This window comes from Protopterus annectens, chromosome 8.part0 (genome assembly GCF_019279795.1).
Source record: "Protopterus annectens isolate FY-2018-M chromosome 8.part0, PAN1.0, whole genome shotgun sequence".
Classification (NCBI taxonomy): Eukaryota; Metazoa; Chordata; order Ceratodontiformes; family Protopteridae; genus Protopterus; species Protopterus annectens.
Window position 1 is genome coordinate 1,844,944,222 of NC_056741.1, and position 18,301 is coordinate 1,844,962,522.

The window sequence follows — 18,301 nt, forward strand, 5'->3', positions numbered from 1 at the left end:
AGACATAGGCCAGATGGGCAGGTCTGAACTGCTCTAAGGGAAATATCTACACACACAAGGTGGCTGATGTGAGAATAGAACCCCTACCTATATACACATTATAGCCCTCAGTACTTATTGCACACACCACCAGTTACATCTGGTGTACACATAGCTGCACCACAGTACTTGTGGGCTACACAAAGTGGCCTTCTATTACACAGCATGTATGACTTGCAGAGTGAACTTGCTTTTCTGTTATTGCATCTACTGTCTTAGCAGTGGGGCACCTGTTAATACCCTGATATGTGTGTATAGTTACCAGTATCACCATTTCTGGCCAGTTTGCTAGGTGGACAATTGGCCAGTGACAATATGGCTTTGCAAAGTCCTGCATTGAAGCAATTGCAAATTACACTACCTACTCACCATTGTCTGCCTACAGGGTGACATTCCACAGGCACAGGGTTCTGTGGTTGGGTAAATTATGTCGTTATGCAGCCTTGGTCTGTTACTATCAGACAACTGTTATGTGTGTAGGTGCAGATAATCCCATCATTCTGTGTGTAGGTGTGCACATTCACACATCCCACACACCTATACACATACGTGTATGTATATATATATATATATATATATATATATATATATATATATATATATATATATATATATATATATATTTATATAAAACAGGGATGTCAACTTAGATGTAGCTATGTGTGTGCATTATATAAATGTGTTAAATACATATATGTGGAGGGTGTACACTCTGCACATTCATGTAGCTATCGTGCTTTCTCCTATTAACCTGGTGCACTTGGGCAATCTGAGGCAGTGTAGCAACTGCCTCATGTATGCAGACAACTCTCTCCTCCTACCTCGCAACACTCAGACTTGTGAGAGATGCACTTATATCACCAGACTGGAAGCTATGCACTCTCCAGCCAAGATCGGACTAGCTGGTCAAGAGGAGAAAGTCAACACCTGCACCACACCACATGAAACACAGCCCTCCAAAACACCCACTATCACAGCTTTCACATAAAAACATAAACTACAAAACCACCTTTGCGGAGGCTCTCAACAGAAATTTACCCAAACAGCAGAGACCTCCAAGACAGAAATGCACTTGACCACCACAACACAGCACAAACCACAGGACCCATAGTTCACCTCCACAGTGTGCCCCTCAACCTAAGCCCCTAAGGCTAAACACCTTGGTCAATACACTAATCATTGGTGACTCAATAGTGAGGCACACAGATGTCCCACTCACTAGGTTGAATAAGGAGAAGGTAAGAGTCAGTTGTCTATCAGGTGCCAGAATCCAAAACATAACACTCGCACTCTGGTCACTCTACAACAAGTACAAGTATGACTCTGTCATTGTCCATGTGGATGTGAATGACCTGAGACACACCTCCCTGGACTACATGAAAAGAGACATGGTAGAGCTCTTGGATTATGTGGCCCAGGCAGGTATGACACTAGCCCTGTGCAATACCCTACCATCACCCAGAATGATACCGCAGTGCAAACAAAAAATAATTGACTTCAACAATTGGCTAACTTTCTGGTGTCATTCTAAGGGTATCTAGTATCTTTCTGCTTGGGATGACATAACTGACAGACCTTGATGCTTTGCCAGAGGTGGCCTGCATCTGTCACCCCTGGGTTTCTGGGTACTGGCTAAGGCTCTTGCCACCACTATAGTGCCTTTTTTATGCAGTGTTCCAAAGACCAAATTACCACTGTAACAGCTATAAATAAATGCAATCTGGGGGTCATGCTGCTTAAAGCTAGAAGTCTAAATCTCAAGATGCACTCGCCTGAAGCACTACTTAAAATGGAGAACATTGACATTTGTGGCTTAATGGAGACCTGATTTAAAGCGGCGGAAAGCACCCCTGCACTACCAGGCTATAACTCATTCCACACCTTTTGGCCCCAAAATATGGACCGAAGCTCCAAAGGCAATTGTGTCTCTATATTCATAAAGGATATGCACACCACCAGACTAGTAGCCCAGCATAAAGCATCTGAGATACTTCAAGTACAACTAACATTGGGTAAGACGGCAATCCAGGTAATAGCCTACTATAGGTCACCAACCATGTCCCTTGACTCTCACTCCATGTTCCTAAGCACCCTGGAATCTATCAACATCCAACTCAACTCTCTCATACTAAGAGACTTCAACTACACCTCCATCAACTGGAGAAACTACTCAAGCACCAATACACTGGCCAAGCGTTTCTTGGAATTCATCAGTTCCAATGCCATGGACCAGCTCATTCTGACCCCCACCAGAGGAAGCAATATCATAGGTTCATAGGTTAGAACTAGGCTAAATGCCCTTGTGAGTCATTTCAAGCCTAGCCAATTACCCCATGTGAGAATCAAACCCTGCACCTTGCGTCTGTAAGGTAAACACCTTAACCATTATGCCATCCTCCCACGCCCATCCTTGACCTGGTTATTATTAACATGGGTGACCGTTGCTCTACACCAATAGTCAATCCCTCCCTGGTCAGATCTAACCATAAATGAATCACCATGGAAATTCACATCTCACCCACACCCCCGGCAAAGGTAACCACCTTGAAACACTACTCCAAAGCTAACTTTGGACTCCTAAAAACAGAGGTGGCTAATTTCACGGCACCCATGCAAATGGAGAATAGTTGCATGACCGCCGAATCATACACCAATACACTGTACGAACACATAGACAAATGCATGGATCTCGCCATACCCAATAGAACCAAGATGCTCTCCTCCAAAAAAAGGAAGCCAATCTCGTGGTCCCTGCCATAAACAAACTCTACAACAGAAGGAGGAAACTAATGTAGAATAAGGTTAAGTACAAGACTGGAAAAACTCTCATATCAGCCTCAACATAAAGTTGAGATCCCGCATCAAATCCTATAAAGCTAGCTATGAAAACAGAATTGCAGCAGATAGTAAAGACAACCACAAGGCCTTCTATAGTTATGTAAAAAAATCTCCACCGCAATAACCAGATTTGATATGAGCTGCCTCACAACGGTATCTCCTATACCGAGCCAACAGATATTTCCAATATGCTGGCCGATAGATTCAGTGCCAGCTTTATCCCCCCTCTCCATGCCCAAAGGACCAATCACAATACCAGTAGATTGCTAGGCACCCAGTATTACTGATGCACAGGTTAAAACAGCACTGTCCAAGGCCAAGAATATAGCTTCTATAGGACCTGACAACATCCGTGGCTGTGTTCTACATGAACTACAGAGTGAGCTGTCACCTCATCTGTGTACCCTGTTCAATCACAACTCACCTCAGGCTTTGTCCCTACAGAATGGCACACTGCTACAGTCATCCTTCTCCACAAAGGCGGAGCAACTACAAACCCTGGGAACTAGCTCCCCATTACCCTGATGAGTCTGATATGCAAAGCTATGGAACGCATCATTATGGACCTAATGAACAAGGATATAGAGAATCTCAAAACTCTGAATCACACACAGTTTCGTTTTGTAAAGGGTAGATCATACCTGCTCAACCTGGTTGACTTCTTTGAGTCACTTACCAGAGCTGTGGATGAAGGCAAGGTGATTCATACAGCCTACCTTGATCTCCCCAAGGCCTTTGATACTATTCCCCTCTCAGGAATCATAGAAAAACTCACTAATCTAGGCCTCAACTCCTATATCACTAGGTGGATTGCAAACTGGCTCACAAATAGAACCCACAGTGTGAAAGTAGCTGACTCCAAGTCAGACTGCCGATCAGTCACAAGTGGTGTCCCACAGGGTTGGGTCCTGGGTCCTCTCCTGTTTGGTATCTACTTCTCTGAAGTCCAGGCCAACACGGAGGGACTCTGGCTTACAAAGTTCACAGACGATTGCAAGTTGGGAGCTATTATTAACTCCCCAAGTGGTGTTGATATCCTATTGAAAGGCCTCACTGAGACCAACGACTGGTGTCGGAACCATGGCCTTAAGGTCAATGCCACAAAATGTGTCATCATCCCCTTTGGGAAAAACCTGGTTTCCATGAATTACCACATAGATGGTAGTCCACTGAACACAGAAGGCATTATAAGAGATCTGGGAACAAAGGTTAATAGCAACCTCTCTTTTAACCACCATATTGCCACTTTGGTCAGAAAGTCCTTCTATGTGGCACATCTCATTATTAAAGGTTTTGCATCCAAGAAGAAAGAGGAAATTGTCTCCCTCTACTCTTCCCTCATTAGGCCAGTCATCGAGTACAATGCCCCATATGGCATGTACCTCACTAATCACCTGCAATAACTGGAGAGGCCACAAAAGTGCCTCACAAAGAGGATCATAAGCCTTAAACACTTATCCTATATGGACAGACTCAAAAAAATCCAAGTATTCTCTGTCTCATATCGTCTACTTAGAGGTGATCTCTGCTTGACTTACAAAGCCATGACTGACGCAGCTCTATCTGAAATGCTATATGTAAAGAAATCCTAATCCCTCTGCACCACACACTCTAGAGACCTCAATCTCATTACCACAATCAGCAGAACAAGCTGGAGGGACAGGTTCATAACCAGAGACTGCCCATGCTATGGAACAGACTTCCCATACATGTCAAACACAGCACCTCACTGGCCCTCTTCAAGAGAAATCCTGACGATTGGAAAAGGAGGAACATACTAATGCAACACAATCCATCATTAAATGATAGTTTTGCAATGTATATATTCCCCTGCTTATGTAATTGAAGCTTGTGCAATTGTAACCATTTACATTTCCAGAGTTTCAACATTTTATCCCCTGCTGTTTTACCAAGGGTAGTCTGTTTGAGAAAATGGTATTGCTTAGCAGTGTTTTTTTTTTTCTTTTTATCTACCCATTTTCTTTATAACCCATTTATTCTGGTGAGGGTCATTGTGGTAGCAAGGTGACCAGGGTAGGTCAGACTTCTTTATCCCCAGCAGTAATCTCCTGTTCACCCTACAAGATGTCTAGACATTGTAAGCCATCTGAGGGGTGTAACCCTTCCTGTATATCCTAAATCTGACCCCGGGCCTCCTTACAATGGACTGTGCTTGATACACAATTGGGGCGAGGTGCTGAAGAAGCATTCTTACTAGGTTTCCATACCACCTCAACTGGTTATTCCTCACTGTCCTGGACATTGAGACCAGAAACCCTATAAAGTGACCTCATTTCTGCAATTTGTATCTGTGACTACATTTTTTTTTTAAAACAAGAGACATCTTTATTAAATTATCATGTATCATTATGGAGCTCTCCTCCACAAAAAGGAAGCCAATCTGGTGGTCCCCTGCCATAAACAAACTTTACAACAAAAGGAAGAAACTTTTGCAGAAAAGAGGAAAATCCCAGGATGCAAAAAACTCCCTTACCAGCCTCAGCAAAAAGCTGAGATCCCTCATAAAATCCTCCAAAGCTAGTTACGAAAATAAAATTGCCAAAGATTCCAAAGACAACCACAAGGCATTCTGTAGCTATGTTAAGAATCTAAATGGCAATGCTCAGATCTGCTCTGAGCTACAACAGAATGGTATTAAATATACTCATCCCAAGGATATTGCCAATATCCTGGTAGATTGACTCACTGCCAACCTCACCCCCCTCTCACCCCCTAAAGGGGCCATCTCAATACTGAAAAATTGTGAAATTCCAGTAATAATGGCCACACAGGTAAAAAATACACTCTCATAAGCTAGGAATACAGCATCCATGGGACCAGATTACATCCCGATCTGTCTACTGCATGAACTACAAAATGAGCTGGCACCTCACCAAAGTGTCATGTTTAATCATAGCCACACCTCAGGCTTCGTGCCCACTGAGTGGCGCACAGCTACAGTTATCCCACTCCACAAGGGGGATCCACCTTGGATCCTGGGAACTACCGCCCCTTCAGTCTGACGAGCCTGATCTGCAAGGCCATGGAATGTATTATCATGGAACTTATAAACAAAGACATTGGTAACCTTCAAACACTGGATCCCACCCAGTTTGGATTCATGAAGGACTGATCTTCTCTCCTGAACCTGATTGACTTCTTTGAATCCATCTCCAGAGCTGTGGATGAGGGTAAAGTGGTCCACACAGCCCATCTGGACCTCACCAAGGCCTTCAACACCATCCCCCACTCTGGAATCATAGATAAACTTACTAAGCTGGGCATTAATCGCTACATCACTCGATGGGTTGCCATCTGGCTTACTGACAAAACCCACACAGTAAATGTAGCCGACTCCAAATCCAGCTCCAGACAAGTGACATGTGGAGTACCTCAGGGTTCAGTCCTGGGACTGCTCTTGTTTGGCATCTACTTCTCTGAAGTACAGGTCAAAACTAAGGGACTCTGGCTAACAAAGTTTGCAGATGACTGCAAACTGGGAGCCATTATTGGATCCCCAAATGATGTGGATATTCTACAAAAGGGCCTTACGGAAACAGATGCTTGGTGCCAAAGCCATGGGCTCAAGCTCAATGCCAAGAAATGTATAGTTATCCCCTTTGAGAAAAAACATGTACCCGTGAATTACCACATAGGTGGCAGTACACTAAACATCAAAAGTATGATAAGAGACTTAGGGACACAGGTGGACATTGGTCTCACCTTTGATAACCACATTGCCATAACAGTCAGGAAATCCTTCTATGTGGCACACCTCATCACTAAGGGCTTTTCATCCAGAAAAAAGGAGGTCATTGTCCCAGTGTACTCATCCCTCATTAGACCCATTATAGAATACAATGCCTTGTTTGGTATGTACCTCTCAAGACATCTGCAACAACTGGAAAGGCCGCAGAAATACCTCACTAAAAGAATCACAGGCCTAAAGCAGATGCATGCACTTTCTGATTCAAAGTAGGTACAGGCAAGGGTTTGTAGCTGATTCTGAGGATGGGAGTGTTGCTGTTTTGCCTCCAGTCCCTGACTTGTGAGTACTTTCTCATTTCAGATTTATCTGATTTTGCCTTTCCGGGATGCAACAGTGGGGCAGTAATTAATGTTGTTGCCTCATACTGTTTGATGCAGCAGTTCATCTCTCAGCTGGGGTCCCTTCTACATGGACTCTGCATGTCCTGCAAGTAGCTTGTGTATAAATTATTTGCCTTTTACTTATCTGAGAACTCTGGAGTAAGGGGGTAGTGTATTTTGACTTCTCTTAAAAAGTAACTTAAACATTATTTTCTTTCTGAAACTAATCTGCTTTTCCACAGTCCTGCTACCCCATTTTGTAAAAAAAATATTTATGGCTGTTGGTTTGTCAGCTTCTTTTACTAATTAACTTCTATCTGCCCTCCACTCTTTACATTGTTCATACCTAACTGCTCACTTCAAGCTTCACCACCATGATTCCTTTTACATGTACAAATTACTGTTATTCTAAGAAAACCCAAGGACAATCAGACAGGGGGATTTGAGGTCAGCTTAATGGTTAAGGTGTTTACCATACAGATAACAAGATTCAGGGTTTGATTCTCACTCTCCTAGAGAAATTAGATCAGCTTGAGATACCCCACAAGAGCAGCTAACATAATGCATATCTATGAATACAGACATGATGTAGCACCTTTTATTGGACTAACACCATTTATGCAATTACTCACATTTACTGGATAGCAGGAACCCTTGATTGTGAGTAATCAAATTACTGATTGTAGATACAGTGCTTAAATATTTACTTGTAGCTAGAAAGGGAAGTGTATAATTTCTTTCTTATTGACTAAAAAATATATTTGAAAAATATCAGTGTGGAAGAAAGCATGCAACTCATGCGACAACTATCCCTTAGAGATGCCGGGCCAGATTTACGAAGGCTTGCACGGAGTGTAAGAACAGTGTAAGACGGCAAACAGGCAATATGTCTGCGAGCGATTCAGCAATAGCCGGCAGGGGCATGCATGAGAGCTTCTAAAGCTACTCTTGCACGGACAGTGTTATGGTATGCAAATTACCTCATCTGCTGCTGAAAGCTATGCAAATGAGGTAAATTTGCGATCCAAGAACCACTAATCTGTCCGTGTAAGAGTAGTGTTATCTGCAGAAATGTACTCCGGTGGTAACGGAGTACCGTTCTGCGAATAGCTAAACGGCGCTATTTCAGCTCCAAATAAAGGATGCATCTAGTTGAGTAAGCATGCCAATGGCCAAATATAAGGCCATTGGCATTTGCAAATGTTGTAAATCTGTAAAATCCAATGTTATTTTTTTCCCTGATTGACAATGTTTAAGCATAGCGCAGCATTGCGCAAACATGCTGCACTTTAAATAAAATGAAAAAAGGGAAAAATAGCCACAAATGTGCATTTAGACTAAAAAGCTTGTTTTTGCTATGCAGCTGAATGGCAGGCTGCAAACCACATGGCCACTGAGTAGTGGTTGCTAAGAGGGGGAGTTCAGTGTGAGAGATGAAACCAAGCATTAGTAGGCAATCCTATGCAAATGAGGATAAGGATAGTAAATCCCAATTTTCCCCGGCATGTGAGCCATGTCCCTACAGTGTAAGTGTAGGAGTAGGGTAGTAGTCGAGTAGAAGATAGGTGACATCATGAGGGGGTATGTCTGAAAGACTGTAAGGTGATTGGAGCATAGTGGCTTGTGTTTTCTCTCAGTTGCTCAGGATTGCAAGAGGCGTGTTCACAGTGGTACTAGATGAAAACAAGAAACCAAAGGTGTACACCGTGGATATATCTGAAATTTCTTGCAAACGTGCTTACACAGTGTGTGCTTGTGTGCACTTGTGTGCACTTGTTTGCACACTGCTGCCCCTTGTGGAAACAGAAAGGGAAAAAGGAAGGAAAAGAAGTAGTAGGAAGTTAACCAAGGAGAACTAGCAGATCTGCCAGGTGAAATATATCACAATCAGCCAATTACACAGGCAGTCGACTAGCCCAGCCCAGCCCAGCAATTTAAACTCTGCAAACAGCAGTCTAACCTGTTTTTTCACAAGAACTCTGCAACACTGCAGTATAGAAAGAGTGAAAACTCAAAAAGCTTAAGGCTGACAAAATGTTAGGGGCTGCCATTGCAATTATAAACCAACATGTGCAAGATGCTGAGGGTGGTGATGTTGTGAATGCTGCTGAGCAACCCACAGTGAGGAGATGGAGAAGAGTGTACAGACCCAGGGTAACCTACCAGGGGCTACATGAGCTGGAGATAGTGGAGCGCTATAGAATGGACAGAGACCTCCTGCAATAAATTGTTGAGCTGTGTCGGCCACACCTCACACACAGAACCAACAGAGGGGAACCCATCCCAGTGGATACCAAGGTATGTGTTGACCTATGAATACTAGCTACAGGTACCTTCCAGAGACCAACTGGTGATATGAAAGGGGTTTCACAGGCATCAGCATCCAGGGTACTGCACCAGTTCCTGGATGCCATGTCAGCCCATGTCGGTGAGCATGTATATTTCCCCAATTCCAGTGAGGTATTGGCCAGCAATATGCATCTTTTCCACCAAATAGTGGAATACCCTGAGGTGGTGGGTGCAATAGACTGCACGCACATACACATCAAAGCACCACCCGGTGAGCGGGGTAGTGTCTACATCAACAGCAAGGGCTTCCCCCCTATCAACTGCCAGGTCATGTGCGATGTCCAGGGCATAATAATGAATGTGTGTGCTGGCTGCCCTGGAAGCTATCACGATTACCACATCTGGCATCTGACGCAGCTGTACCAGAGATTTGCCAATGGGGACATCCCTGATGGTCACCTAGTGGGGGATGCTGGATATGCACTGGAGCCATGGCTGATGACACCCATCAGAAATGCACACACACCCAAACAAGAACTCCATAATGAGGCACACGCACAAACAAGAAACATTATTGAGTGCGTGTTTGGGATGCTCAAGTCACGGTTCCGGTGCCTGGACATATCTGTTGGAGCCTTGCAGTACTCACCAAATACATGTACCCAAATTGTCATGGTATGTGCCATGCTACACAATATGATCCTGCGAAAATAGCTGCAGTAGGAACAGCATGGGGCAGGGCCAAACAGCCCCCCACCATTGTCAAGGCCTGCACAGGACACCGTGACTCGGAGGAGGAACAACCTGAGCCTGCCCCAGTAGGCAGAAGGAGGCGTGTCCAGTATGCCCTGGCCTTGGCAAAGAGGCAACACATAGCACATACACTGGACTCAGTAGGAACCCTGGAAATGACACCTCTCTCTGACTCTCACATACAATAAAAGGGATGCCTAACTTGACACTACCTGTTTTCAAACATGTATAGGGAGTGTACTATGTTCATCCAACATAGGCAGCCCTGCAGCACCACCTGAGGCATCATTGCCCTATATTAAGCAATATAAAGCAGTGTTAAGCACATTTTACCACTATTTAGCATATTTAAGCACAATTGCACAGAGCTGCATGCCGTGCAAACTAGCGCAACGTCGGGCAACGTTGGGCAACATTGGGCAACGTTGGGCAAAGTCAGGCAAAGTCGGCTAAACATGCTCACACCTGCTTTACTGTTCCTTAACCAGTCAGGTCTGCTCATCAGGAGAATAAAAAGCAGTGACAGGGCTTGAACTCAGGATACTGTACACTATAGTCGCAGTACTGAACAACTAAGCTATGACAGCATTTCACTGGCACAGACACAGCAGGGCAATTGTAGACTAACACAAACACAAACAAATGCTGTATCATGCCCTCTGAACTTCCCCCCAGGCCTATGCAGACAGCTAACAGCAGGCCAGGCAGTGTGATGTGGGTTGGGTAGGCTATGAAGTCACAAACTAATACAAGTGAAATTGGAAGCTAAGTTCTGTAGTACAGTAGTATGCCTCAAGTCAGTACGATAGGCAACAGTACAGACTGAAATGGAATACCTGACATAGCAGTTCAGGCCTAGCAAATGTGTAAAAGTGTCAGGTGAACCCCTCATCCAATGTACACCCACAGTAACAATCAGGTGTGCCCCCTGGGTAGAAATGTACAAATAATAGCTGTCCTCCCCTGTATGTATAAATGTTGATAAGTCTATGCAAAGCGACTCCTGGAAGCCCTGCAGGCACAGAGTGCTTCCTGTTGATGTACAACACAAAGGCGAACCCTGAAGTAGAAAACAACTTGGTTTTTCACACACATATAGTATATATGTCCATACTGGGCATGCTCACACACATCAGCAAATTTAGCAAATCTCAGTCAGCAACATACTGAAAAGTCATACTGGGCATGCTCACACACTTAGGTCATGTCTGAGAACAGCAGTGGGCCGCACATATCTGGCAGTTGCAGTTCTTACTCCAGAAACTTGTCACTATTCACCAATCCTGCCTTGCGCACACAGTTATATGAAAACAGACCCATATAATATATTGGACTTCTGTCATAATCAAACTATGTACTACAAGTACTGAACTTGTTCAGAGAAAGTGAAAATTCAAAGAAGACCAATAAATCTCTGATCAGTATCATCAATAAACAATGAGCACTCCTGACATAATCCAATCCATGTTCTGGCAAAAATATTGTCAAAGAGTCCATAGAGAACCATGAAGCTTTCTTCGCAATGTCATATATATCAATGTAAACACATATATGTTCTGAGTCAGTGCAAACTGTAAATGAATACATGTACATGACTGACACTACCAACATCTTGTCAGACAGGTTCATACATATTTACCCCCTTCTCACTGACAAAAGGGCCCATTATCATACCTGGAGACTGTGAAAACCCAGAAACCACATATACAATGGTTAAACAGCACTTTCCAAACCTAAAAACACAGTGTCTATGGGATGATATGTCTTCCCTAGCTGTGTCATATGTGAACTCCAAAACAAACAGACCCTGCACCTGAACAGTCTGTTGAGACTCACCCTCTGTACAGGATATGAAACTGTTGAATGCGTTACAGCAACATTTGGCACACTCCACAAGTGTTGGTGCACAACAGTCCATATGAACTATTGTCTTATAAGCCTATTAAGCCTGATCTGCAAGGCCACGGAGTCCATCATGATGGAACTCATAAACAGACCTATTGTGAGCCTACAAACACCCAACCCTACCAATTTCGGTTTGGTCAGGGACAGATCATGGTTCCCAAACCTGCTGGACTGTTTTCAAGGCAGTCACCCAGGACATACATCAATGAAATGAGCTACACATGTCCCACATAGACCTTAGAAAGGCGTCTTCCAACATCCCAGACACATGTCGTATCCACAAAATCAACAACCAGTGCATAAATATGTATGTCATCTGATAGATTGCCAACTGGGGCACAGATAGTTCACACAAGGTAAGAATTGTGGTCTCCTGTTCAAGCTGGTAACAACCGCTGTCCCCCATGGCTCAGTCCTGGGACCCCTCCTGTCTGGTGTATACTTTTCAGAAATACAGTCAAACACACGAGGGCTATGTTTAGTAAAGTTTGTGGATGGCTGCAAAAAAGTTGTCATAACGATGTGTGGGATAACACAGACATCCTTAAAAAGGGTCTCAGTCAGACATATGTGGTGTAAAAATTATGCCCTCGAGCTACAGTCATACAAATACCACATAGGTGCCAACACCCTAAATATGGAGGTGATAATAAGGGATCTATGGGCACATGTGGATAGTCATCTCTACTTACAGAAACATATTCACAAAGTGGTTAGAAAATCATGCTATGTGTTCCCACAAACTGCCAAGGACTTTGCATGTAGGTCAAAGGAGGTTTCCTCTACTCAACAGTCATCAGACCCATCAGAGAGTACCACAACACACTTGCGATAAATCTGACTAGGCACCTTCAGCAGCTGGAAAGACCACTGAAGTACCTCAACAAGAGGATTGCTGGCCTCAAACAGTTGTCCCATGCAAACAGACTGAATTTAACTCAATCTGTACTCTGTTGCATACTGTCTACTCAGGAGATCTCTGCCCAACAGACAGGTCCATGTCCAATGCAGAACTGATGTACATGCACTATCTGAAGTAAACACAAGCTCACTGTACCACATGCTCTAGGGATATCATCATCACAACATTAAACAGAACATGTTGGAGGGATACATGACTAACTCACAGACTTCCCTTGCTTTGGAACAGGCTCCCAACCGACATTAAGCCGAGACCATCACTGACACTCTTCCAGAGGAGCCTTGATGAGTGTATGTGAAACTGAACTGTCACACCATGGATCACTTCATCAGCTCTACTACACAGAGGCCTAGGGAACTAACTCCATGGGTGGTGATAGCTGCACACTCTGGCCATACTAATATAGGCCTTCAGGCAGATAGCCTACCACCTACCTATGTACCTATATATATATATATATATATATATATATATATATATATATATATATATATATATATATATATATATATGTAGGGGGAACACAGTATAATAAGCCAAAGATGGATGGGCAGAGATGTGTGTAAGAGGGTGACCATGACAGGGAGCCTTCCAGGACTGTCCCACCCAGCACACATCCCAATGACATAAAAGACATGAGGTGCACAACTCTCCCACTGTACATAACAGCCACCAGTATCTGTAAGCATTACAGTGTATGTGGTCCATGTGCCTGCTGTACAACATGACTGTACAATGAAGTACACATCTACTATACTGTAGACATGTATCTGTCAAATAGGTCCATAGGTATGTAGTAGACTATCTCCATGAAGGCATATATCAGCCTACGCAAGTTGTGCAGCTTTCACCACACCGTTGGGTAGTCTACCAAGGCCTAGTTCTAATAGTTAGTACCCTAAGCCCCTTTCTAGTGGGGCTGCTGATGTGATGCCTGGCATGAACTGTCTGTTTCCCATCCACTCATCAAGGATCCAATTGAAGAGTGTCAGCAAGGGGTTCTGTCTGATGTACATTGGGACTCTGTTCCAAAGTAAGGCAAGTGTCTGGGATGGTACTCTATCCCACCAGCATGTTGTATTCATTGTTCTGATGAGGTTCATATCCTTGGAATGTGTAGGGCAACTCAATGTTGTTATGTGTAGATGGAGCATGTTCAACAGTAATGTGTTGGACATGGCTCTGTATGTTAGGCAGAGTGTGCCTCTGAGTAGGCGGTACGCAATGAAGAACAGATTTAGTTTTACCAGTTGTGTTGCATAACACAACTGTTTGAGGCCAGTAATCCTCTTGGTGAGGTACCTATGTGGTCTCTACAGCTGCTGGATATGCTAAGTCGAGTACATCCAAAATGGTGCACTGTACTCAATGATGGGTCTGATGATGTAAGAGTAGAGTGCCAACACTACCTCTTTGGGTCCTGATGCAAACCCTTTGTTGATTAGGTGGGCCACATAGGATCTCCCAATCACTTTGGCAACATGGTTGTCAAAGGAAAGATGACTATCTACTTGTGTCCCCAGATCCCTTCTCACCTTGTCATTTTTAAGGGGGTAACACCAATGTGGTAGTTTGTGGGTATTTTGTTTTCAACAAAGAGGATCACTATGCATTCCTCCACAGTGAGCTTGAGGCCATGATTCTGACACCACACATCTGTCTCATAGAGTCCCTTCTGGAGAATATGTCTGTCTTCCGGGAAATCTATTATGGCAAACATGTTACAGTTCCCAAGATACTTAGTCAACCACAACTCTCCTGTGTTGGCATGTACAAACAGGAGGGACCCCAGGACTGAACCCTGGGGGACACCAGTTGTTATCGGTGTAGAGTCTGACATGTAGCCAGCAACTCGTAATGTGTGGGATCTATCTGTGAGCTAGTTTGCAATCCATCTTGTGATGTATGGATTTATGGCCAGATTGGTGAGTTCATCTATGATACCTGACTGGGGAATGGTGTTAAAGGCTTTAGCGAGGAATAGGTAGGCTGTGTGAAGCTCATTTCAATCATCCATAGCCTGGGTAACTGTCAAAGAAATCCTCCCAGTTCAGGAGGCGTGGTCTGCATTTGACGAAGCCAAACTGTGTGTGATCAACTGTGTGAAGGTTCCCAATCTCTGTATTGTTGACTTCCATTATGATTGGCTCCATTGCCTTGCAGAACACACTTGTCAGGCTCATAGAGCATGAATGCCAAGGGGTTTTCGTGGCCCCACTCCTGTGGAGTTTGAAGAATGTTGCTGTGCAACATTCTATGGGTACATATCCTGTAGAGATCATGTAGAGAGAGATGTAGGTATCCTTGATGAATATGGATACATCCTCACCCTATGTGCTATGATTCAGGTTCTGATGCTGGAAGGTATGGAATGAGTAGTATCCTGGTAGTGCCGGTGTGCTGTCTGGAGTCTTGAACTAGGTTGCCGATACTGCACATATATCAATATTCTTCATAATGAGACGTGCCTTGAGTGTGTGCATCTGGAGGCTGAGACTTCTGGCAATGAATAGTATTTAGCTCACTTAGTGGTTATTTGTGTTGGTTATGGGGTTTGATTTGTCTTGCGTGACCGGTGTTCCACATCTGACATCAGTGCCTCATTGGTCCCATCTGAACATAAGCTAATTACCCTACATATCCACATTCTGGACCCACATCCACATTAAGGAACCCATGTTAAAAAATGTCTCCAAAGCCAACTTCATGCTTCTTAAGAGAGAAGTGCTGAACTGCAGGACACCCATGCAGATGGACAATACAGTTAAGACTACTGAATCCTTCACAATTGCACTTCATAAGCACTTAAATGACTGCATGCATTGTGCTATCTCAAATAGAACCAAGACGCTAACCTCCAAGAAAAGGAAGCCAATCTGGTGTTCCCCTGCCATAAACAAACTGCACAACAGAAGGAAAATACTGTTGCAAAAGAGGGTAAAATCATATGAAGGGAGGAGCTCCATGGTCCACATCAGTAAGAAGTTGTGATCCATGATAAAATCCTCCAAAGCTAGTTATGAAAACAAAATTGATACTGATTCTAAAGACATTCTATAGCTATGTCAAGAATCTCAATGGCAACACTCAGATCTGCTCTGAGTTACAGCACAATGGCACTAAATTTACAGACCCAACTGATATTGCCAACATCCTGGCAGATAGGATCAGTGCTAACTTTACCTCCCTCTCACCCATGAAAGAGCACATCTTGATAACGGAAGACTGCAAAGTTCCTGTCATCATGGCTGCACAGGTAAAAAACACTCTCCAAAGCCAACAGCATCCATGGGACCAGATAACATCCCAGGCTGTGTTCTACACAAACTACAGAATGAACAGGCACCACACCTACGTACCATGTTCAGTCATAGCCTCACCTCAGGCTTTGTGCCTTCTGAGTGGCGCACAGCAATGGTTATCCCACTACACAAGGGGGGAGCCACCATGGACCCCAGGAACTAGCGGCCCATCAGCCTGATGAGCCTGCTCTGCAAGGCCATAGAATGTATCATCATATAACTTATAAAAAATGACATTGCTAATCTTCAAACTCTGTACCACAACCATGTTGGGTTTGTAAAAGGCAGATCATGTCTCCTAAACCTGATAGATGTAATTGAAGCAGTCACCAGAACTGTAGACAAGGGTAAGGTGATTCACACAGCCTATGTAGATCTTGCCACAGCTTTCAACACCATCCCCCACTCTGGAATTATAAATAAACCCACTAAACTAGGTATAAATTGCTATGTCACAAAATGGGATGCCAACTGGCTAACTGACAGAACACACACTGTGAAAGTAGCAGACTCCAAGTACAACATTAGACCAGAGACAAGTGCAGTACCACAGGGTTCAGTCTTTGGTCCTGTCCTGTCTGGTATCTACTTCCCTGAAGTAAACTTTAACATGGAAGGTCTTTGGCTAATGAAGTTTCCAGATGACTGCAAACTAGGAGCCATAATCGAAACTACTGAAGATGTGGACATCCTACAAAACAGCCTCACTGAGACAGATGCCTGATGTCAAAGCCATGGCCTCAAGCTCAATGCCAAAAAAGTGCATTGTCATCCCCTTTGGTAAAAACTCTGTAGCCATGAAGTACAACATAGGTGGTAGTATACTTAACACTGAAAGTGTAATAAGAGACCTCGGGTCACAGTTGGACAGTTGACACATCTGTATTAATCACATCCCCACAGTAGTCAGGAAATCCTTCTATGTGGCACACCTCATCACAAAAGGTGTCTCATGCAGAATAGAAGAGGACATTGTTCCCCTGTACTCATCACTCACTAGATCCATAATAGAGTACAACGCCCTTTTTGCTATGTACCTCACAAGACATCTACAACAACTGGAAAGCCTGCAGAAATACCGCACACATAGCATTAGCAGCCTGAAATACATGCCATACACAGACTGTCTCAAAATGCTACAGCTGTACTCTCTCGCACATTGCCTACTCAGAGGTGATCTCTGCCCAACATACAAAGCTATGTCAAAAACAGAGCTGTTGGATATGCTCCATGTAAAACACTCACAATCTCTCTGATCTTTGGCCCCAAAGCCCAGAGTGAAATACAAAAGGAAGCGGTGTATCCATTTACCTTATGGATACCCACACCTTCAGGTTAGTGGCACAGCATGAGGCCTTGGAGACCATGCAATTGCAACTAACATTGGGCAAAGCTGCTTATCAGATTGTAGCCTGCTACAGATCACCTACCTTGTCTCAGGAACCTCACTCAGTATTCCTGAGAACAGTGGGAAATATAAAGGTCCTACCAAACACCATTATATGAGGAGATTACAACTACCAAAACACTGGCTGTGAGAACTACTCGTGTACAACGTCCTTTGCCCAATGCTTCCCAGAGTTTAAAAACTCAAACACTCTGGAACAGCTGGTTACCACACCCACTAGAGGTGACAACATACTGGACCTGATCATCACCAACATGGGGTACCAGTGCCCTTGCTGGTAATATCAGATCAAAAAGTAATCACACTGGACATCCACATCACGTCCCCACAGTCAAGGAAACCACTGTGAAGAAAGTTTCTAAAGCAAACAGCACACTTCTCAAGACCAAAGTGGAAAGTTCAAAAGCATCCTTGCTATAGGATAATGCTATACAATCGGCAGAATCATTTACAAGTGCATTCTATGAGCATCTAAAGGGATGCATGGATCGAGACATGACAAATAAAACCATGATGCACTTCTCCAAAAATAGGAAGCCAATCTGGTGGTTGTCGCACATAAAATACAACAGAAGGAGGGAAGGAACACATGATAGAGCAAACTTCACATAAGGAAAGGCATCATTGATCATTATTAGGAAGAAACTGTGATCGCTCATAAAATAATCCAAGGCCAGTTTCTAAAGACAAATTGCCAAGGAATGTAAGAATAACAACCACAAAGCCTTTGTGAGCTATACCAAACATTTAGGTGGC